Below are 24,531 nucleotides of genomic sequence, written 5' to 3' on the forward strand. Positions count from 1 at the left end.
TCTATGACCAGATAAGTGCTAATAATAACTGATATACCATTAACTCTACTTTCTTCCATCCCCACTCTTTAAAACTTGATGTTCTCATTAATTTTTTTCTTTTCCGTCTTCTGAGAGCCCTACTCTTGGGATTATGCTAGACTTGTGTCTGCCTAAGTTGTCAGCTTCCAGGGTGACAAATGTAGATAACCTTCTCCTCTATTATACATGAGCTAGACAAGGAGGGTTGGTACTTAGTGACCATCCATCTGCAAGACCTCCACCCCCTTGCCATCTTCAGCCCTACTGGTAGTAAGTGGACATGTTTGAGGAGTGCTTGCCAAAGGATTACTCTGATTTCCTAAAGCTGTCATTTAAGAACTGACTGGACTGTTTTTCAAACAAATGACCTGATCCTTAAGGTATATTTATCTAACTTATCCAGTTTACAAAGAGGAGGTGGGAGGAAGTGTGCAGAATTTCTTTAGACATATAAATAACACAAAGAGAATAGAACTGAATACAGTCTCTGTCCTCCTGAGGGATACAGCTGATATTTTGGAATATTAATGGTGGCATGCTGTAATAAGGGTAAGCCAAAGATGCTGTAGGAGCTCCTGACAGGGCACTGAATGCAGATCTGGGTGGTCAAACAAGGCTCTTTGAAGGAATATACATTCTGACCTAAAGAACAAGCAGAAATCAGTTGTGCAGGCAGAAGAGCATGTGCAAAGACCCAAAGAGAAAACATGGTGCATTTAGGGTAGTAATTGCATATATCAGAAGATCTGGAGTGTGGTACATAAATTAAGCCAGCTGTAGGCAAGAAATGAAGGTCAACATAAGCCATATTCTTAGAGGCCATATCATCTAAGATAAAATAATTGGTGTCTAGCTCAAGAGCAGCAGGGAACCCTTGAAATGGGGCTTTAGAGAGGCAAAAGAAATCCTGTAGAGTAGGTATCTATTAAAACTCGATGTTCTCGTTATTTTTTTTTTTTTCTTTTCCATCTTCTGAGAGCCCTACTCTTGGGATTATGCTAAACTTGTGTCTGCCTAAGTTGTCAGCTTCCAGGGTGACAAATGTAGATAACCTATGAGAAACTGGAAGCTCAGAAAAATTAAGAAACTTGCCTATGGTGCCACAAGTAGTAAGTGATCAGAGCCAGGATTCCAACCCAGATATGACTCCAAAACCCATGTGTGAGCTTCCACCTATGCTAGGTTTTTTTCAAACTGCAGGTTGTAACCTATAAGTACATCTTGAAAACAGTGTAGTGAGCTCCATCAACATTTTTTTAAGAAAATAAGGTAGAAAAGATCATTACCTAGATTATAATAAGAATTATTTAATAATTTTTAATAAGATGCTATGTGTATGTAAAACATACATATGTGCATATCTACAAAAGGTATACATGTAGCTGAGTACTGGGACATGATGCAAAATGCATTTGTCACTATAGATTACAGTAGAAAATGGTGGAAGCCACTAAACATGTGCAAAAAGCATGCGTGTTGCTCCTTACCTGCCAGACATCCTACTGTCCCTCATTTATTCATTCGTTCATTCATTCCATTAAAAGAATAGTAGATGCCTATCATGTGCAAAGCACCTTACTCAAGACTATGGAGGTACAAGGACATATCAGAATCCTTGGGTTTTGACCAACTTCTCTGTAGTAGTGCTAGATTTGTGTTGATCTACCACACTTACTCCAGGCCTCTTGTGACCTGTGGTTTGCATTAATCTATTAGGCTAAGCCACATACCTTTTCATTACACAGTCTCTGCCGATGTTAAAGACAGATTCCAAAGTGCCCTCTTTATAAGTTCTATATTTAATGCAATGTGTAATCAGGAATAGGCCATTGTTAGGTCAATTGCTTTCCTGTATTTACCTTTTCAAACAATAAATAATCAGTGGGATGAGAAAGGGCAGTAACAAATAGTTTGAATGTTAGTACTCATTAATATCCAACATCTTAAAGAGATGTTTTAATATTTATATGCTGTGGAATACCCTCCCCTCCGGAGAGCTGACTGAGGATTGATATAAACCCATCCAGAAATAGAATTCAAGAGACGTAATCTTACACAGACTTTTAATTAATCCTGAGCAAGCACTCTGGATTCCCTCAAACTTGGCCATTACTCAGCTCCTCACTTTCCAAATCGCTAAGATCTCTGAGCACAAAGCTAGGAGGAATACTCTCTTCAATGCAAATGCAGTGGATTTTCTATATCAGGGTCAGTAGGTGGTCTGGGCCTGAGCCATACCCGTCCTTAGAGCAAAGCCTGACTGGATATTCTTACGCCACTTTCTCTACTGATTTTCCCACCTTCCCACTGGCTTAGTTTCCTCACCTCTAAAGTGAGCATAAGCATAGTGCCTACATAAGACTGTTAGAAGAATTTAACTGTGTGTATGTATATGTATATATATATATATAAGTATATATATATACAGCATACTGTATACATATAAATACAAAAAGCAGCATCTGTCAGTTAAGCATCATTTAAGTTAATATTATCTATGTTAGTATCTATGTATTTTATATCATCCTAACATTAAGATTACTATTAATCACCTAGGAATGAATTGAAGTTGAGTATAAAATTCTAAAATGTTCTTCTCCATTTAGTAGATTTTTTTTTTAATTTGGTGGAACATTTCTTGCCAACATGACTCCATGTATTTTTTTTCCTTTTTTCATAACCCTATGCTTATAGTTATTATATATGGTCCTATTTTATATAGTTAAAATTATTTTTAACTCTTTATTTTGAACTTTTTATAAAGTCACAAGAAGTTGCAAATATAGTACAGAGAAATCCTTGTACTCTTCACCAAGTTTTCTCCAATAGCTGCATCAATATAATTATAGTACAACATGAAAACCAATAATTTGACATTGGTACAGGTGTGTATAGTTCTATGCCAATTTTATCACACATGTGACCACTGCTGCAATCAAGATACAGAACTATTTCATCACCACAAAGGTATTCCTCAAGCTATCCCCTTATACACATCTTTCTTTCCTCCATCCCCAATCCCTGGCAACCACTCATCTGTTTTCCATCTCTGTAATCCTGTTATTTCTAGAATACTCCCAAAATGGAATCAAGTAAATGGGTAACTATGTGACCAGTGAGATCGGCTTTTTTCACACAACATGATGACCTTGAGATCCACCCAAGCTATTGTAGGTATCAATAGTTCATTCCTATTTATTGCTGAGTAATATATCATGGTGTGGATTCAATCATTTACCTATTGAGTGACATATTAGTTGTTTCCGGTTTGGGGCTATTACAAATAGAGCTGCTATAAATAATCATCTACAGATTTCTGTGTGAAGAGAAGCTTTGTTTATTCTTTTTCTGTTAGGCCTTTTATTTCCTTTTCTTGCCTTATGGCACTGGCTAGAATTTCCAGTACTATGTTGAACAGCAAAGGTGAGAGCAAATATTTTTTTTTTTTTTTGCCTTTTGTTTTCTTTTTATTTATTCTTATGTTAATCCCCATACATTACATCATTAGTTTTAGATGAAGTGTTCCATGATTCATTGTTTGTGCATAACACCCTGTGCTCCATGCAGAAATGTGCCCTCCTCAGTACCCACCACCAGGCTAACCCATCCTCCCACCCCCCTCCCCTCTACTTGTTCTTGATCTTAAGAGAAAAGCATTTGGTCTTTCCCCCATTGAGTATGATGTTGGCCATAGGTTTTTCTGTAGATGTATTTATCAAATTGAGGAAATTGTCCTAATTTCTAGTTTTCTAAGGGTTTTTATCATAAATGTATGTTGAGCCTTATCAAATGATTTTTCTGCTTCAACTGATATGATCATGTGATTGCTCTCTTCTAGCCTGTTAACATGTTGGATTACATTTATGGCTTTTCAGCCATTGAACCAGCCTTGCATCCTGGCATAAAACCTATTTGGTCATGGCATATAGTTCTTTTCATATCTTAATTTCATTTGCTAATATTTTGATAAGAATTTTTGCATCTGGGACACCTGGGTGGCTTAGTCAGTTAAGCGTCTGCCTTCGGCTCAGGTCATGATCCCAGGGTCCTGGAATTGAGTCCCGCATTGGGCTCCTTGCTCAGCAGGGAGCCTGCTTCTCCCTCTGCCTAATGCTCCCCACTGCTTGTGCTCTCTCTTGCTCTCACTCTCTCTCTCTCTGACAAATAAATAAATAAAAATCTTAAAAAAAATTGGGGTGGGTGCCTGGGTGGCTCAGTCATTAAGTGTCTGCCTTCGGCTCAGATCATGATCCCAGGGTCCTTGGATCGAGCCCCCCAATCGGGCTCCATGCTCAGTGGGAGGCCTGCTTCTCCCTCTCCCAATCCCCCCTGCTTGTGTTCCCTCTCTCACTATCTCTCTCTGTCAAATAAATAAATAAAATCTTTAAAAAAAAATTTTTTTTTTTGCATCTACATTCATGAGAGATATTGGTCAGTAGTTTCATTTTGTTTTCTTTTGTTTTGTACTGTCATTGGCTTTGGTACCACGATTCACTGGCTTCATTGAATGTGAAGGGAAGTGTCACCTCTTCTTTTTCTGGAAGAAATTGTATATAACTAGTGTTACTTCTTCTTTAAACATTTGGTAGAATTCTCCAGAGAAACCATCTAGGCTTAGAGATATCTTTTTTGGGACGTTTTTAATTATAAATTTGATGCCCTTAATAATTAGAAGATTATTCCTATAGACTATTCCTATACTATTGTGTGAATTGTGGTAGCTTTCACTTTTCTAGGAGTTGGTTCATTTAAGTTGTCAAATTTATGTGTGGAGTTGTTCATAGCATTTCCTTATTGTTCTCTTGATAAGATGTTCTCTTACTGAACTGCAGAGTCTGTTGTAATATCATCCTCTGTTTCATTCCTGATATTTGTAATTTGTCTCTTCTTTTTTTTTACTTTGTCAGTCTTGTTGGAGCTTTGTCAGTTTTATTGATTTTTGCAAAAACCAAGCTACTTTGTTTTATTAATTTTCTCTGTTTTTCTCTCTCCAATTTTATTGATTTCTGTTCTTTATTATTTCCTTTCTTCTGCTTGCTTTGTTGGGTTTTTTGTTTTGTTTTGTTTTGTTTCTTAAAGTAGGAGTTTAGATTTTATATTTGGGCCTTTCTTTTTTTCTAATGAAAGCATTTAATGCTATAAATTTCCCTCCTGCTCTGCTTTAGCTGTATCGTATATATTTGGTATGTTGTGCTTGCATTTCATTCAGTTCAATGTTTGTTTGTTTTTTAATTTTCCTTGAGACTTCTTTGATCCATGAACTATTTACAAGTGTATTGTTTCATTTCCAAATGGTGGGAGACTTTCCTATTATCTTTCTGTTGTTGACTTATAGTTTTGTTTTGTTTTTTTCAAAGATTTTATTTATTTATTCATGACAGACAGAGAGAGAGAGAGAGGCAGAGGGAGAAGCAGGCTCCCAAGGAGCAGGGAGCCCAATGCGGGACTCGATCCCAGGACCCTGAGATCATGACCTGAGCCAAAGGCAGACGCTTAACCATCTGAGCCACCCAGGCGCCCGACTTATAGTTTTATCCCATTTTAGTTAAAGTTAAAATAGCTTCCTATGATTGTGGATTTATTAATTTCTCCTTTTAGTCTTGTCAATTTTGGCTTTATATATTTTGCAGCTTGTTATTAGGTTCACAAAATTTAGGAATGTCATGAATTCCTGTGGGATTGACCCTTTTATCATCATGACTCATCTTACTTTATTCCCTAGTAATGACTAGTGCTTCAAAGTCTACTGTCTGATATTGTTATAGCTATACCATCTTTCTTTTGCTTAATTTTTAATTAATATATATTTTTCATCTCTTTACTTTCAACATTTCTGGATCCTTATATTTAAAGTGTGTCTTTTATAAGAGACCTATAATTAAATTTGGTTTTGTTTTGATATCCAGTCAAACAATCTGTGTTTTAATTGTAGTATTTAGTCTGTTTACATTTAATGATACTGCAGATGTAATTTGGTTTAAACCTCTAACTTATTCTCCATTTTCTACTTTTCCACCCATTCTATGTTTATTTTTCTCTCCTTTCTTCTTTTTAAAGTGTATTAATCAAGAATTTTGTATGATTCAATTTTTTTTTTTTTTTTTTTTTACCTCTGTGAGTTTGTTATGCAATCTTATATTCTCCTTTTAGGTACCTTTATTACTCAAAAGATTATAATATACATTCCTGATTTATTGTATTTCAAAATAAATTAGTACTTTTTTTTTTATTCTTATGTTAATCCCCATACATTACATCATTAGTTTTAGATGAAGTGTTCCATGATTCATTGTTTGTGCATAACACCCAGTGCTCCATGCAGAATGTGCCCTCCTCAATACCCACCACCAGGTTAACCCATCCTCCCACCCCCCTCCCCTCTAGAACCCTGTTTGTTTTTCAGAGTCCATCGTCTCTCATGGTTCGTCTACCCCTCCGATTTCCCCCACTTCATTCTTCCCCTCCCACTACCTTCTTCTTCTTCTTCTTTTTTTTCTTAACATATATTGCATTATTTGTTTCAGAGGTACAGATCTGAGATTCAACAGTCTTGCACAATTCACAGCACTTACCAGAGCACATACCCTCCCCAGTGTCTATCACCCAGTCACCCCATCCCTCCCACCCCACCCCCCACTCCAGCAACCCTCAGTTTGTTTCCTACAATTAAGAATTCCTCATATCAGTGAGATCATATGATACATGTCTTTCTCTGTTTGACTTATTTCACTCAACATAATACCCTCCAGTTCCATCCACGTCATTGCAAATGGCAAGATCTCATTCCTTTTGATGGCTGCATAATATTCCATTGTATATATATACCACATCTTCTTTATCCATTCATCTGTCGATGGATATCTTGGCTCTTTCCACAGTTTGGCTATTGTGGACATTGCTGCTATAAACATCGGGGTGCACGTACCCCTTCGGATCCCTACTTTTGTATCTTTGGGGTAAATACCCAGTAGTGCAATTGCTGGATCATATGGTAGCTCTATTTTCAACTTTTTGAGGAACCTCCATACAGTTTTCCAGAGTGGCTTTTATCATTTCCTAAATAATACATAAAACTTGGAATACTTTACATTTAATCCCTCCTACTTTTTAGGCTATGTTTTCATATATTTTAAATATATATATGTTTTGAGCTGTAAAGTATACTATAATTATTGTTTTATATGGTAACTATTTTTTTAAGATTTTATTTATTTATTTATTTGAGAGAGAGAGCAGAAGGGGAGGGAGAGGGAAAGAATCTCAAGCGAAGTCCAAGCTGAGTGCGGAGCCCGACACAGAGATCAGTCTCATGACCCTGAGATCATGACCTGAACCGAAACCAAGAGTCAGACTCTCAACCTACTGAGCCACCCAGGTGCCCCACTATTTGTTTATTTTAACTGTTTCTATTTTTCTTTATTTCTTTCTGAATATCTTTGTTTCTGTCTGGAATATTATTCCTTTTATCCTTTATAATTTCCCTAGTGTTTCTTGTAATGTAGCAAATCCTCTCCATTTTTATTTCTTTGTAAATTTTTTTTATTTTATCTTTATCTTTTTGAGAATATTTTCTCTGGGTATATAGTTATCAGATCTTTTTCTTCTTTTAATATTTTAAAAATATCATTCCCTTATTTTCTGGCTTTCAGTGTTTTCACAAAAGTCTGTTGTTAGCTATTCCTTTGAAGATACTTTTTATCATCAGTTGCTTTAAAATTTTTTCTGTCTTTGGTTTTCAGCAGTTTCAGTGCAATGTGCCTATGTGTGTGCATATATGTATGTGTTGCTGTGTTTAAAACTGGGTAAGGGTTTGTAGAGCTTCTTAAATCTGTTTTTCATCAATTTTGGAAAATTCTCAGCCAATATCCCTTCAAATATTGTTTCTGTCCCATTTTCTCTCTTTTCTTTTGGTACTTGATGCAAAAATATTAGATCTTTTTGTACAGGGACCTGTTTCTTGCTTTCTTCTCCTCCTCCTCCTTCTTCTTCTTTTCTTCTTCTTCTTCTTCATTTAACCTGTAATTCAGTTGGGTTATTTTTGAATGCTTTGTCTTCCAGTGTACTAACCTTGCCTTCAGCTGCATCCACTCTTCTATTAAACCCATTTATTGAGCTCCTAATTTTAGTTATGGTGATTTTCAGTTTTAGTGTGTCCCTTTGATTTACCTGAGATTATACTTCTATGATGAAATTCTCCATCTTCACATCTTTTTCTTGAACATATTAATTACAGTTATTTTGAGAACCATGTCTAATAATGTAAATATCTGGATTAGCTCTGAGTCTATTTAAATTGTTTGATTTCCACTTTGTTTTCAGTCCTTTGGTCCTATCTCCTGGTATGCATTGATTGAATGCTAGACATAGTACTTGAAAATTATAGAAATAAACTCAGGCTGATGTTATCTTTTTCCAGAGGATTTACTTTGCTTTCTGACAAGCAGATTAGGGTCATATTGATTTATTCTAGTCTTAGAGTTAGATGACTAGAAGCTGGGTTTTAGTTGTTATAAGAGATAGCCTATTTATAGTTTATCCTTACTCCTGGAATGTAGCCTTTTTGTATTCCTAACTGTAAATCTGAGTTGTTTACTCAGACCCTTCTTTCTTAGCAGACCATGGACTCTAATTTCTGTCTTGCCAATCCTATGAGAATGTCAAAATCTCTTCTCAGTCTCCAAGTCTCTTAGCCTTTAAGTCTGCTCATTTTTTTTTTAGCATCTGATTCTGTACCATTTATGAATTAGCAAAAGACTTGCAGACAAAAGTGCTACAGAATATTAGGCTCAATTCAATGTGCTTATTTACTTTTCAGAATCATTCTTGGTCCCTCAAGTTCTGGCTCCTTTAGTTCTCCAAAGTCTCCAAGCAGGTTTTGGGTTTTTTTTGTTTTGTTTGTTTTTTTTCCCTCTCATCTCTGTCCAGCTATTCCTGTTCTACTCATGAAAGTGAGAATATGGCAGAGTCTCCCACCATTACCAAAAATAGAACTCCCTTATCCATTTTTAATGCTAAGAATTAATGTTATGGTAATGTAAATGTATAGTCAATAGACTTTGTTGTTAATGGGCTACAAGAACTAATATATATGAAAGCCACTTGTATGGGGCCTGGTATGTAGTAGGCACTCATAAATGATTTTAGATTTAAATTTAAATATATACTGATTTTGGAGAAGAGACTGGTCGTTAGCATTCAGTTTTTGTCATGTTGGTCTTTCTTGTTGATGCCCCACAGAACAGCAGTCACTCTCTGCTCTTGAGCATTGGTCTCACGAACCTTTACCTCGGTAGCATTTCCAAAGGTTCTCTCTCCTCCCATGCTCTCACTCAGAGACCCTGTAGGCCATCCTCACCATTTGGGTGACCACATTTAGCAAGAGGGAGGACAGGTTTGTTTTCTCCTGCAATTCATGCCTTGGTGTTCTTCCACAAAGAATAGCTAATCGGGCAGCGCTCCACTCCTACCACAGCTTCTCCCTGCTGCAGCTTTGTTCCTGCCTTGTTCTTTCAGCAGTGAGGCCAGTGTTGGTGAAAGCTGGCAAGCATATTAAAAACTGGCTTATCTGGGTACTTATGTGAGTGAAAACTAAGAAATGCCAAGAAAAAGAAGCAGAACTAGATCTAAGTGTCCTAGAAATTTGGGACATTATAGTACCAAAAGGCTTATGTGTGCTTAATTCCAGTCTTGAGTCTGGAAAACGACTTTCACAAGTGTATGTGATTTCCGAGTCTCAAAACTAATTCACTGGAAAACAAGAAATGTAAAACAGTAGACCTCAGTAGCAATTTTCAGATCATTTGAGTCTACATGCGGTTTTGAAGAGGCTCAATTCATAAATTTCCTTTTGGGTCATTTTTTTTCTGTGAGAGAATTTCTCCAAACTTAGCTATTTCAGATTAAGTATGCCCAGAGTCTGTTCAGATGTGAGTTTTAGTCTCTAGAAGCAAAATATTTATGAGGATTTTCAAGACTAAGGATGATGACAGTGATGACGATGGTGATGGTAGCTCATAATAGTATTTATTTAACACCTAATATATGCTCAGTATTAAGACATTTTACATATATTGTGTTGCCTCTTGAGCAGTACTTAACTGTCTGTTTATTACTTCTCTTGAAATTATTATCTTTCTCCTCATGTTTTCAAAGCATAGAATTTGAAGTTGGGTATAAATCCTAGGTGTATGTCTTAATTCTACCACTCTGTGGTCCTTGGCCATAGTATGTTAACATCTTTGAGCCTCTCTTCACCTCTAGGGTGAAAATGATTCCATGTCTCATAGGACAATTGGACACTTGAAGAGTTAATGTGTGTCATGCCTGCAGCATGGCCTCAAATTGAGTGCTCAAATTTTAGTCATTTTTTCCTTATTTTTCTACCACTATTGGTTAAGATGCCCTCTCTTTCACTAGATCAGTCAGGTGAAAAAGTAGAGAATAGAAATATCTAAAAATATAAGAAAAGGGGAATCCAGGAACCACTGATGATGTGTCCTGAACCAGTTTAGCTCCCAGGCCAGGGCTTAGGAAACATGATTCTTTAACACTCATGTGAGTTCCATAAAATTTACTGTTTAATAATCCCCATTCAGCTTTTCTGCACTACCTGGGGAGGGGTCCCTACGGTGTTGTTTTGCATTCCCATCGTAACTTAAAGGGAAACTTTCACAATGTCCAGAGCCCTTGATCCCCTGCAAATGAAGGAGGAGGATGTCCTCAAATTCCTTGCAGCAGGAACCCACTTAGGTGGTACCAGCCTTGACTTCCAAATGGAACAGTACATCTACAAAAGGAAAAGCGATGGTATCTACATCATAAATCTGAAGAGAACCTGGGAGAAGCTTCTGCTGGCAGCTCGTGCCATTGTTGCCATTGAAAAGTCAGCTGATGTCAGTGTCATATCGTCCAGGAATACTGGCCAGCGAGCTGTGCTGAAGTTCGCTGCTGCTACCTGAACCACTCCTATTGCTGGAAGCTTCACTAACCCGATCAAGGCAGAGATCTGGGAGCCGAGACTTCTGGTGGCTACTGATCCCAGGGCTGATCACCAGCCTCTCACAGAGGCATCTTACATTAACCTGCCTACCACCGCTCCGTGTAACACAGACTCTCCCCTGCGCCATAGGGACATCGCCAGGCCTTGCAACAAAGGAGCTCACTCAGTGGGTCTGCTGTGGTAGATGCTGGCCAGGGAAGCTCTGCGCATGCGTGGCACCATTTCCCGTGAGCACCCATGGGAGGTCTGTACTTCTACAGGGTCCCGAAGAGATTGAAAAGGAAGAGCAGGCTGCTGCTGAAAATGCTGTGACCAAGGAGGAATTTCAGCATGAATGGACGGCTCCAGCTCCTAGGTTCACTGCTATGCAACCTGAGGTCGCAGACTGGTCTGAAGGCAAGCAGGGGCCCTCGGTGCCTCTTCAGCAGTTCCCTCCCGAGGACTGGAGCGCTCAGCCGGCCACTGAAGACTGGTCCGCAGCTCCTGCTGCTCAGGCCACCGAATGGATAGGAGCAACTACCGAGTGTTCTTAAGCTGCTCTTCCACAAAGGCAAACAAAATGGAACTAAGGTTGATGGGAAATAAACCGTTTCTAAAAAAAAGAAAAAAATCCCCGTTCATTCAACAAATATTTATTAAGATTTGGACGAAGGAAGTCCTTACTGTCATGGAACTTAAGATAGACTGGCAGAGACAAATTTTAAATACTTAATTATAACCACTCCTTAATTATAAGTACTACTAAGGAGAGGCACAGTGTGCTATAAACATATTTGACATTGTGAAGGATCAAGAAGGGATTCACTGAGAAAGTGACATTTAAGTTGAGACAAGAAGAGTGAGTAGTTAAGAGGAGTTTGGTGGTAAAAGGGGAATGAAAGGCATTTCAGACAAAAGAGCAGCAGGGGGAGAAAATCCTGATGTGGAAAGGAGCTTGGCTTATGTGAAGAAGTGAAAGAAGTTCCTCTTACTGACACCAGGTAGAGAACAAAGAGGTTTAGTAATCCGATGCATTCATCAGTCTGCATGGTACCTTTCCTTCGTTGGACCAAGAGGTATGCCCTAGCACAGATCACAACATAGAAAATGTTTCCATTTTTTCCACCACATCTGAGGGTGCCCATCACTCTCAGCTTATTCAGGGACATGCGTCCTCACTCCCAGAGACCTAACCCATTTCCCACATATCACTCACTCTCAGGGCTATGAGATGCCTTATTAATCTGATACATGTATGCTTCTGCAGCTAAAGATCAACTTTGAAGCATCCAAGGTAATGGTTCTCAAACTTGAGCTTGTGGAATCACCTGGAAGACTTGTTGAACCACAGAGTTTCTGATTTAGTAGGTCTGAGACAGAGCACTGAAACTGACATTTCTAACAAGCTGCCTGGGGCAGTGATGGTGCTAGCTTCCATACCAGGTTAAGTCACTAGGTTAAGGTGTCGTCCTTCTTTCCACAATTTGCCAGTCACCTTTGGTTCCTTAACTCAAAGGAAAATTGCTCAGGGAGTTTTTGAAGTGAACATACTAAAATCAAAACTAAACTCTGGGGGTGACTACTACACCTGCCTAATGGGACTATACCTTTTTGTGAGCAAGACCGACCTGAAAGAACTGCATTCCCAGAGCTTAGCACAGAGTAGGTACCCAAGACCTGATTGTTCAATGAATCAGTGAAGGAATCACAGAATGGATGTAGCTTAGCGGATTTTATACATTAGTCTTTGGAAAGCTCTCATGATTCCTTGCAGCCTGAAAGGTCTTCTAGGAGGATAAACTGTCATTCTCTTGGAATCCAGCCTCAGAAATTGCAGAGTCAAGATATGCTTGTATTTTAAGTACTTACTTGGATTAAAAACTGAATTGCTAACAGGATTACAAAATGCCAAGTTTGCTGAGACTCAAATTGTTTATGCGCATGTTTGGTTCTAAGTTCTTTCGTCAATCAGTACATTTTTGTTTCTAATTACAGTCAATGTTTTTTTCTGACACCTGCACATGAATTCTCAGTCAAAACCAGCTTCAGTAATTTGCACAGGTATAATATAACTAAAGTGAGGCTCGTAACCACTGATGTGTTACCTACACTACGTGTCTAATGAATTCAGAGGTGTTGTACCTCAGTTCACATTGTGATTCAGAAAACGGTCTGCTATTTTTCCCATTTTCACTCCCACAATGTTGTAAAACATTTTTAATGAACACTCTTAACAATTTTCCTCATTCCAGGAGCATGGAGTTTTAGTAGATGATGCAACATAATTCTCATTTGTGATTCCTTATTTATGCCTGTCCTTGGAATCTCTGTATTTGAATACTAGAAAAAGAAAAATGCCCAAGATTACCATAATTCTCCAAAATGTAATGTCTGTTACTGCCACCAATCAAATCAGTTACAGACTCATAGTCTAGTCCCTGAAGTTTGAAGGTGGTTTTGATGGGGGCTAGCCATCAAATCTCAGATAGGAACCAGGCACTGGCTCACGGGTCAAAGCCTTCCATGTACTGTGATGAACTATCCTGAGAAATTCTGCACCCAGTTTTTAACTTGGTCCCTGACCCTGGCTGACACCTGTAAAATTGCAAGTAATTTCTCTGTGGGCTCTAATAATCAGAGGCCTAGTTAGAGAAAAAGTCATTTCAGCATCAGCTGACAATTATTTTTTTGCCCTGAATATCCTTCCCTGCCCTCTTATTTGGTTTGAACTGACTCACCTAATTGGGGTCAACCACTGAAAAAGGATGTGCTGCTGGATTTGTTGTTTCTGAATGCCCCATGCTAAAGCATGTCTTGGGGATGACATCTCTTATTTTTCTTAAAACATAAAAGTTGGAGAATTTGAACAATGGATGCAAAATATCATTGCAAGGGTGTAGTCAATAAGGAGAACTAAACTGAAATGGGAAGGTTCTCACACCTGTATCACCTTTGGGCATTCAGAGTAGTCGGGGCCTGGCCAGACACTGCCTTCAGGCGCTTCAAAAGGCAGAATGATGTCAGTGTTAACATTTCACTGCACATTAATTCTTTAAAAAAAAAACAAAACAAAAAACCCTGTCATTTAATTTAAGTGCTTATATGCATATGGTTAATTAAGAAGCCAAAATTGGCTATAAGCTTGGTGAGCTCTAAGAACAGGGAGAGAGAGATCATTATGCTTCTGCTCATGGTTTAGCTATTTGTGAACCAGCTGATAATGTGCAAAATTAAGATTTCGTAAGTGGCATTTTAAATGAATGGTTAATGGCTGAAGATTAATTAAACAGTCAGAGTTGCTGAAGAAAAGCTGTTAAAAAATTATGTTTATAGGCCAGTCACTTGCATGCTGAACTGCAATCCTGATAGATTGTGGCCCTTCTGTTTACCAAGAGAGCATTTTAACAAAGCAGGCCTCCTGAAGTAGGGGAACCCACCCCTCTCACACACCATGCAGCCACGCAGTGGCCTCAGGGATGTTCCTTTGGAATAAAAGCTGCCAAGATGGAAAACAGACTAGAAAAGTGTTATATTGAGGGATATTCATCTAAAACGTTCATCCCAGGTAGCCAGGCATATTTTGTTTTTCTACGCGTTGCATAGCTCTGAGTTAGAGTAGGCAGAACCCATGGGGTTTTAAAGAAGCTACTCTAATTCTGTAAGAGAGGCAAAGAATTGCAGGATATTGTTTTCAACCTGGAGTAGATACTTCTTTAAGTCTGAAACTGCTAGCCCTCTTGGAGGTTTAAAAAAAAAAATGCATTTTGTACCTCTCGCTCTACCATGGGTTGTTTGGGGAAAGGTTTACTTTGTGCATAGGAGGCATTGGAAAAAATATTTTTTTAATTTATTTGTCATAGCTCAACTCAATAAATATTGAATAAATGAATAAATGAATGAGCTACCTCAAAGTTGTGTGTGGGAGAATGTCAAAGGTTTTTTTTAAATGCCTTCCCGTCTGTGCAATTAAATGTCCACCCTCCTCGACTTCTGCACCAGGTGTCTGTATGTGCCTATGCAGAGACAGTGTCCAGCCTCAGGGACCATGTCGTCTAGCAAAGACACAGGCATGGCAACAAATAAATCACAGCCATGCTAAATACAGTCAGAGGGGTCAAGGAGGGGAGTTAGGAATCTAGGCAATGGCGGGTGGGGGGTGCACAGTCAGGAGTGTATTTTCCTATAAATTGGAAAGGAAATTACTTCTACCTATTTTGTAAAAACACTAACATCAAAATGTAATTTTTCTTTTTGAGTTGACTCGTTTCAATCCCCTGCTCCCAGGCAGAAGACCCACATCATGCAGGCCAGACAGTTGTGTCTCCTGTTTAAATGTTCCCTAGAGAAGGAAATCCTGCAGCCTCCCTGGGTATCCTGTTCCCAGTGTTTAATCACCCTTCCAATCAAGAAGTTAATCCTATTTCCTCTTCTCCAGCCTTCTTTGGCTTGGTGGACCCTGTAAAACACCCAGGAGACCCCTTGAAAGCCTTGAGAAGTTAATTAGTCAACCCTGGGCTGCTCGAGGTTCGGCGGTGCACCTTGTCACGATGAGGCTGTGTACGTGACCATTGCAATGGTATGATTTTGTTAGATTGCTAAGAAGTCAGAATCGTTTTCCTCCTGGTCTAAAGACAAGGAGAGCCACTGGACATTTTAGCATGTTTGAAAGAAGCTGTTTTATTATGTTCTCAGCTACCTATTGAGTTAGACACCACTGAAGTTTGGCCTCGTGTCCTATAACTCAGAAACTGAATGGTATATGTTGATAAGTAATAAAACTAAGGATGATTAGTAACAGCCAACACTAAACATTACTGAGAATTTGCTATGGCTGGACGCTGTACTGATGGCTTTGCATGGATCATTTCACATCCTGACCACTTGACAGGGTGGTACTACTGTCCCCAAGGTACAAATGAGGAGCCCAAGTTGCCGAGAAGTTGAGGGACTGGCCTGATGTCATCAGGGATGGGCCAGGATTTATACCTCGTTATAGGTATATGAGCCCAGAGCCTAGACACTTAACCACCGTGCTATGTTGACCACTCTATTCGTTTTTAAAAATTATTTTCTTTCCCCAGAGTTCTGTCTCATTCTGGACTCTTTTTTTCTCCCATGTGTCTGAGATCCAACTCTATAAACTTTGCTTGTGGAAGGTAATAGCACTGCTGAATAATAGTCCCCAGGCCAGCCACAGTCCTCGCTGCAATTATGGGCAGTTGAGTGGCAAGTCCCTTCCCCTTAAAAAAAAAAAAAAAAAAAAAGGCAGTAGTGGTTCGCTTTAGAAAAACTGATAATTCAAAGCTTTTCCATTCCGGTGAAAATCGAATTGATGCAAAAGGAAAGAAAACAGGTACTTCTGGGAGAAAACCTGTGCTGTTGAAAGGACAGGGTAAAAACTGTGTTCACAGACCAGAAGCATCCGGGGAGCAGTGATGTCCAATAATTGTGGCTAAAAGCTGCATTAATTGACCAGCGACGGGTTGGAAGCTACCTCCAGCCAGGATCCCTAACTCGCTGGTGCTCTTTTCATAAGCAGAGTAAGAAGGGGGAGGTCACCTTCCATGGGGTTTTCCAGACAGAAAGAAAGCAGCTGCGACCCAGAAGCCTGTTTCTACAAAGGAAGAGCTTGGCTTTTCAAACCACTGCGTTCAGATCACCAGGGGGTCTTGTTAAAATGCAGATTTTGATTCCAGTGGGCCAAGGTGGGCCTGAGGTTCTGCATTTCTAACAAGTTCCCCCCGGTGACGGTGAGGCTCACCCCGCTGGTCCCGGGGAACCACACTGTGATTAGCTGGGGTGCGGACTAGAATAAGGCAGTGCTTAATTGGTATTGATTTTTTAAATTCTGTAAAATAAATATGTGGCAAATCTCTTGAAAACCTTCTGAAGTTTCAGCTGTCCTCATACCTGTGAGTTGGCCAAGAAAGCTCATTCCTTTACAGGCCAGAATATTCCTTGTTCAGATTCCGTTTCTTGGAAGGGAGAGTATGGCTTTCTGTTTGTGTACTGGTATCGTAAATGCGGCCCTTGGCCTCAGTGTCCACGTGTTGACCTCTTGCTGGATTCCAAGAAGCCTCTCGAACCTTAGCAACATGCTCTGTCTCCACAGTTGTGAATAGGCATAAATTTGAATTTCTTTCCTCAAGTGCTGTTACAAACCTGCCCAGAAAAGTTTTACCACTACAAATAAGTAATCCATTGTTCCCACCACACCCCATTCAATTAAGAGTCTCCAGTGTTCTGCTTATTCCATCATTTGATTTAAAGGTAGTTATATTACAATTATGTATTATTTGTGGACTGGTAACATTTATAACTAAATTCTATCTTAACTCCTCTGATAAAGGATATCATCCTCATTGACCTGCACCCTGAACAAACACAAAAGTTTCTAGAGTATGTCCTTTTGGGTGTTTTGTTCAAATGCCAGTATTTTAGATTAAATTATGTATTCCTTTTTTTTTGAACAACAACAACAAAAGTTGACACCACTAGAACCGTTTATAACAGTGAAGAGAGAAAACAATTTTTTTTCTGGGGGTTGGGTTGCATTTCAGTGTATTTATTAATTATGGAAAATGCCACTGAATCATAATAAATGGGAAGATGTTCTCAATTAATGAGACTTTCTTCTCTATGTGGGAAACAGTCAAATCAAGAACAGAATCCCTAAGCCCAACCTGATGTCAGGACAGTGGGGCTGCTTGACCTTAGTTTAGAGCAGCTCTGTCCAACAGAAATATGTTAACCACATATTTAATTTTAAATTTAAATTTTTAGTAGCCTCATTTAAAAAAGTAAAATTAATTTTATAATATATTATATTTAACCAAATATATGCAAAATATAATTTCAACACATGTCCAAAACAGTTATTATAGAGCTATTTTACACTCCTTTTGTCATACCAAATCTTCAACATCTGGTGTGTATTTTACACTTTACAGCCCTTCTCAGTTTGGACTAGTGCATTTCAAGTGTTCAATAGCCACCTGTGACTATTGGCTGCCATATTGGACATGCCAGAATCCCTTCAGCATACTTCCAGTGGTGGCTGATGCTTCAGTTTGAAGTTTTCCAGATATGGAGTCCAGGGTAATGGGCAGACTCTCTCATTTAAGGCTAGCTCCCATGGCAGAAAACTCTTTCTTGTGTTAAACCCCAACGTGCTGCTAGGTAAGGACCACTTCCCCTTCTTTCACAGAGTTTACAGGCTAGAGTAAGAAAAAGACATGGAAACAATACATTTCCATTCCCAGGGAACAGACAAATCTGCAGCTCTACCTTAAGAGGTACCCCAACTTAAGTGTCAGCTGCTATGCAGTGAGGTAACCTCAAAATGGGCTCAGCTAGACAAGGCGCAAGTCTAATCATATCCCAGATCTGTCCTTGTTTTGCCTGGAAGGAAGACAGAACCAGTGATCTAGCTCAGCCTACAAGGCTCTACCTGCGACAGAAGAATGGAGCCTGGCCTTCAGACAGGAGTACAGGTAGTCCCCACTCATAAAGTTTTGTCAGCAGCTAACTCAGGCAGAAGGTAACTAATTACAACAGTATAACACCCATGCGATTCTCATTTAACTGCAATCCTTCCTCACCAGTGGTATTCATTCTAGCCAGGAATAGTGAAGAAAGTGCTTTAGAGCCGAACCTTCTCTTTCCTTGGGTTTAACTCTTATTCTTGTTAAACTGATCATCCTTTTGAGATGTCATGTCTCTAGGATTTCATAATGACAGACTTGGTCTTCCCTTAATACCCACTTTTAATTACAAGTCTTTCTTGCCTACTGTTGCTGCAATTTTGTGACTATGACACATCAACATAGAGCACCATTATTTACCTACTTGCTCAAGCTAGAAATCTAGGGTTCTTTCTTGAGGCTTCCATCTCCCTTAGCCCCACACCCAGACTCTTTCCCAGGAAGATCCATGAGAATGGATCTCTGGTAGCTAATGGTAGCTTTGGTTGTCATGTCTGTACTCTGCATTTCCCCAGTGAGAAAATGCTGTGGGGCCCAACATTCTTACAACCTTCTCTTGATCCATTGTGCTTTCCCTTTGACATGCTGCTCTAAACTGGACAAGGCTCAATCTGGGATGCTATAGTGGCTGAACTAGGGAACATTTTCTTCTGCTCCCGACATGCATTGCCTTCTACAAACACCTCTCAAAATACAACTCTCTATTTGACGCTCTTCTTGTCCCTATCCTCCCAACTTTCTAAGGCCCCCAGCCTTAGTTGGTTGACCCAAAACCATTGCTCTAATTGACCATAGTGCCATTTCTCTCTGTACCTGTTTGTATTGTTTTGGTTTTGGTTTTGGTTTTCCAGGTGAAGTCCTTTGTGTTATTCAGGATTTAGCCCAGACATCGTTTATTTCCTCAATGAGATCTTAAAGCAGGAACTATATTTAATTTCTAATCCCAGCACAATCCCTAAGGCATCTGGTATTCAATAAATATGTATTGAATAAATGAATGAATCCAAGTGGCTCCACTCTTAGCTGCATGACTTTAAGATCACAGAACTTTCTTGTCATACTCTTGGGCTGGCCAACCTCCCAGGCTAAGATGACTTGTCTGGCCTCCTGGTCAGCACAGCCTTCTTCTGGTTGTCTCTCCTCTCTCATCTGCTCTGATGCTTGAGTTTCAGTGATCCTGTAGGTTTCTCCTGGTCCTTGTCTCTCAAGATTGGGGTGCCATATCCTACTTGTGTTCTGTCAGAAAATGCCTCCTCACCAAGTTCCCCTAGTTGAAAGACTTCCCAGGACACACAAGTCACTGTTTCCTCCATCTGGTGTCTGCCTCAAACACTTCCTAAGGGCACAAAGAGTAGTTACTATTCCGAAGCTACAGTCAGCCCAATATGGCTGCTCCACCAAGAGAAAAGGCTCTTGTTGGCAATTACATTTTTGTAACTCTCTTTCCCGTACTTAATATTTGTCACTGACTCTTATTGATCTCTGGTCACCTCTACCGTTACATTCAGAGAATTTTGCTGGAAATGAACACCAAACTTATTGACCTGTAGTTTTGTAGAGTTTGCTTTGGCCATTAAAAAAAATTGGCTGTGATTCGCTCACCTCAAGTATCTGGACACTTCTTCCATGGTCTGTAATTTCTCAGAGATACCATCTATCCTTCTAGGTGCACACCTCCCAGCTCTTTCAAAGCCGTGGACATAATTTGTGAGTACTGGCAAATGGATGCCTTTAAAGCATCTTGGATCTTGTATTTTCCTCTCCCTCCTACCATCATTTTCTTTTCTGCCTCTCTTCTGCCTTCCCTTGATGGAGATGTCAGATAGTCAATGTCTCTGCATCTTTCCCCATCTGTGAAGATGGGAGGGTGGGACTAAGTGATCTCGGCACTTCTTTCCAGCTCCAAAATTATATGGTTCTGCGATTCTTTAATGGAGGCAAAATAGGAGTTCAGGTTGCTCTGCCTTTTCTCTGGTGTTGTTATCATGTCAAAGCATCTCCTCCCAGCAGTGGCCTGTCCTTTCTTATTCCTCTCCACAGTAGCTTTAATAATCAAATAAAAAATAAATCCTTAATGTTATTATCATTTGTTTTACGAGGCCCCTTAGCTCCCTTTGAGGGTCACTTCTCTGACCATCTCAGACCTCTTTGCTACCTTCTTTGTTAACCATAGCACCAGGGATCCATCCTCATGCTCCCTGTGCTCACTGCTGCAGGAATGCTTCACCCTAACCCAGATTTCAAGAATTAAAACATTAGTGTGAAGCTCCCTAAGCTCTCACACTGGAAATCTCTTTTGTCTGTTATCCAGGTGGTCCTGTCCTTAGATAATGAGAACTTGGGTTATGAGATTGTAAAAAGCTTTTGGCAATGGAATTTTAGACACACACACACTTTGTGATATTTCCCTTACAGCAATTGAATATCAAAATTTGTAACTTATGCTATTATAAACTTTACTTGTTTTTACAGAAATGTTCCCTTAAAAAAGATAAAAGAGAATCTCTTTCATTCAATAATAATATCAAAACTTTTCAAGGAAGGGCAAGGGCTATGGAATATAGGAATATAGGCAAGTCATTCTCAGTATTTCCAGGGCAGTCTCCCCACCCCTCCCCCTTTCCCACTTAGGTTCTCTGGCCTAGAATCTATTGAAGATGTACCCATAAAACTGATGAAGTTTCAAACAGCTGTGGGCCCTGCCTTCTGAGTTTATAGGGTCCTCTATGGGCCGAGGTAGAGAAGTTAATGTTTGGGTCTATACTAAATAGTATGAAAAATTGTATGGCATTTACCATCAAATCATGGGAAACTCTTACATAGATTTCTTAACACCCTGGCCTATAAGAGACAGGTGGGCATGAAAATATTCTTTAAAACAAAGTCTGTTGTGATTTTTCCAGCCCAGGAATGATGTGTATCAGATATCAGAAGGGAGCATTGACCCTTGTAGTCTGACATTTGACAAATTGCAAGTTGTATTCTTGATCATACCCTTTAATTCAGAGACTAGGAGTGTTGTTTACAGTTTCGTCTTTGTTGGTGGATCCGTGTGGATGCTTGTTGTTGGCCATGGTAAGGTTGCCCACATATACCTGTGGAGCCACAGGTATAGGAGAAACATAGTTTCTCATTTTACATTTACACACTTCATTTTATGTAACCAGAGCTAGGTTTTCAAATCCATATATTCAGTCTCTGTTTCTACATACATTGTTTTTCTTAAGTTACCAGCATTAGCTTACACAAAAAGGGCATGATCAATGAAAACCTACTGTTATTTTCTAAGTTTAAAAATAGTAACCAATGAGAAACTCCCTAGAAAATACGTTAACCATTAATGGGGCAAAACAGTAACATTTAAGGTAACATACTGTATCGTCCATTTGTGTTCCAAGTGAAATGAAACTTTATTTTGATTGGGACTGTCACAGATAATTTCTGCGTGTAAAATACATCCAGGGACAGCTTTCAAATGGAGTTGTCAGTTTTTGTTTAGCAGGCAGGAGACTCTCCATTGTTGTCAAACCCTCTCTACAAAAGCATCACTAACCCAGTGATACACAGTTGTAGAGAAGAGGGAATCGTCACTCAGCTTACTTGGAACAAAAAAGAGCAAGGTTGGTCTCTGTCAGCATTCAGTGTGTCTGAGGGCTCTTTTGTTTAGCTGGGCTTCCCTCTAGCCAGCAATGCTTTTAGAGTCTTGGAATTAGATTTCTTTCTCTTGTACTGGTTTTTGAAAGGTGTAAATAGATTAATGCATATTGTTATTCTCTGAAGGTAACATAGGATACGTAAACTGTATAATTTGAGTTGTCAACTCAACTCATGAAGTCATGGAAAGGTCAGAAGAAAAACCAAACCTTCTCTGGATTTACACACACACATCTCACACACACACACACACACACACACTTTCTCTTTAGTGCCTTTCAAATTTGTCCTCATTTTCTTAATAGAGCCAAGATGTTACCTTCATAAAGAATCAGTAAAATAATATAGGATAAATTTTGTTGTTAAAACAATGAAGTTTTGATTTTGGAGTACATAGGGGCCATCATACTGAGTTTTATAATAAATATTTTGTGTCATATAGAGTGCGATGACATATACTATATGATATAATCTGTATCATAAAAGGGAGGGTAAACAAATTACGTTGATTTCTATGTGCTTGTCTCTCTCAAGACCTCACCTATTACGTTCCCAAGGAATAATAATTCTCTATTCTTAAAACTTACTCGCTGCTTAAAATTCCCAGAAGCAGAAGCCAAGTGGGGCAAAACAAGATGCTGAAAAGTGGCCCCATAGTTCTCAGGTTCTGTGGAACACCATTTGAAACCTTGGATAGTCCTCAAACATATAGTGTAGCCACATAAATGGAGGGAAGGATGAGCTCTAGACATCCCTTCCAGTCCTAGGATTCTGTGATGCCCAGAAGGGGGAAGGGAGACGAGTGAGAGTATGAGAAGTTGAATAGAGGGAAAAGAAAGGGACAGAAATGAATAGAGAAATGGACAGTTCTTTGGAGTTGAGGAAATGGCAACCAATGACCAACAAGTTTTAAAAAGAAAGAGAATGACCAAAAATGAGAGTTGAAGTGACCCATCAGAGCCAGAAGCTTGGCATTTTTTACAAATGCCAGTTACTCCTTGAGAAGCTTATGAAAAAAAGAGAGTTCTGGGCTAGGAAGTCTCCCATGATAGTTTTCCCACTATATAATCCCCCCATAGTCTCCCATTATAATCCACTCCCATGGAAATTTTCAACCTCCAAAAAACTCTCCATTCTATTAATAAAAAGAGGACATCTTTCATAAATTTATCATATTACACACTACAATATTCTGCCTTTCAAATCTCAGGTTAATTTTTCATGAATCACTTATGAAAAATACAAACAAACTTAAAATTCTATTTATGAGTCAGATGACAAACAAAGTAATGAGATTCTGTGTTATGGTAACTGTCACATCCTGTCTCAGCCCTGTTGTGTCTAAATGTTCGCTCTCTTATTAAGCTCCATTAGAGGATTTTACAATACTAGATTGTTTATACGCTACTGGTTCTCTGCCGCCCGCCAGTAGGGCATGTTTCCCTCATTATTGCTGATGGTATCTTACACTGTTAGTGAGAGCTGGAATAACATTCAGCAGGAAGGCGGCATGCGCTCACTGAAATGCTTCTTTCCTATACATTGCCCAACGTGCCATTTTGAGTATATAGTTTTAAATTTGCGATTCAGTCTGACACCTTATGAGTGGGGAACTATTTTTCCCTTTGTTAAATTTAAATGACCCCTCCACTACCAAATTTATATTTCTGTAAACCTGATCCACAACCTCGCATAGTCCCCGGTGAAATGCTTTCTCTCTCTTCCTCACTATGTGAAATTTAAAGTAACTAGTATTTGTAGCTTTCTTTATGGAGTACAAAAGCACTTTCACAATCCCACTGTGTTATCACCACTGCCTTTCTTCCTAGTAAAGAAGAGGAGGAAACTAAATCTGATAGAAGAAAAACTCCTTCCCCAACTACCCCCTTAGTACATACCAAATTTCGACCCCAGGATGATCAGTTCAGTTCTGGCTCCAGTGTTATAAACCTTCCTTTTATATTTTTGTTAAAGATACACTGTTATTTTCTAAATTTTCTATAACAAGTATTTTTCATTAGATTTAGTAACCAAAAAGTTAAAGCAGAAAACAAAAATCAAATCACCCATTATCCCACAATCTAGACTTGACCATCCTTAACATTTTAGAGGCCTATTTCCGGTCTTGTCTCTGAGTATATCACTGTATATAAAATAGATAATTTGTGTTTATGCCTAGTGCTGCCACATTTATATACATATGTAATATTTACAGGCATATATAAATTTTGGTTTCTTGCCTTTTTGTCATTGTACTGTGCTCTTTTCTTGTGCCAGTTAATCTTTCCAAAACCATCCCTCTTACTGGTTACATAAAATACCGCTGCATAACTGTACCTTAATTTATGTAACCTTTTCCTTAATGCTGGACAGTTAGGGCATTTCAAAGTTTTC

At 39.0% G+C, this 24,531-nt stretch overlaps 1 protein-coding gene and 1 pseudogene across 5 annotated transcripts in view; both read left to right on the plus strand.

The window, feature by feature from the left end:
* The window catches only part of PARD3B (par-3 family cell polarity regulator beta), a 1,000,807-nt gene that overhangs the window by 855,828 nt on the left and 120,448 nt on the right, over positions 1 to 24,531 (plus strand). The gene's annotated exons all lie outside the window — the stretch shown is intronic.
* Positions 10,402 to 15,174, plus strand: LOC123838926 (small ribosomal subunit protein uS2B-like; annotated as a pseudogene).

The sequence above is a fragment of the Mirounga angustirostris genome, unplaced genomic scaffold, assembly GCF_029215605.1.
Source record: "Mirounga angustirostris isolate CCGP_5_RB_7025 unplaced genomic scaffold, mMirAng1.0.hap1 SCAF_3, whole genome shotgun sequence".
Classification (NCBI taxonomy): Eukaryota; Metazoa; Chordata; class Mammalia; order Carnivora; family Phocidae; genus Mirounga; species Mirounga angustirostris.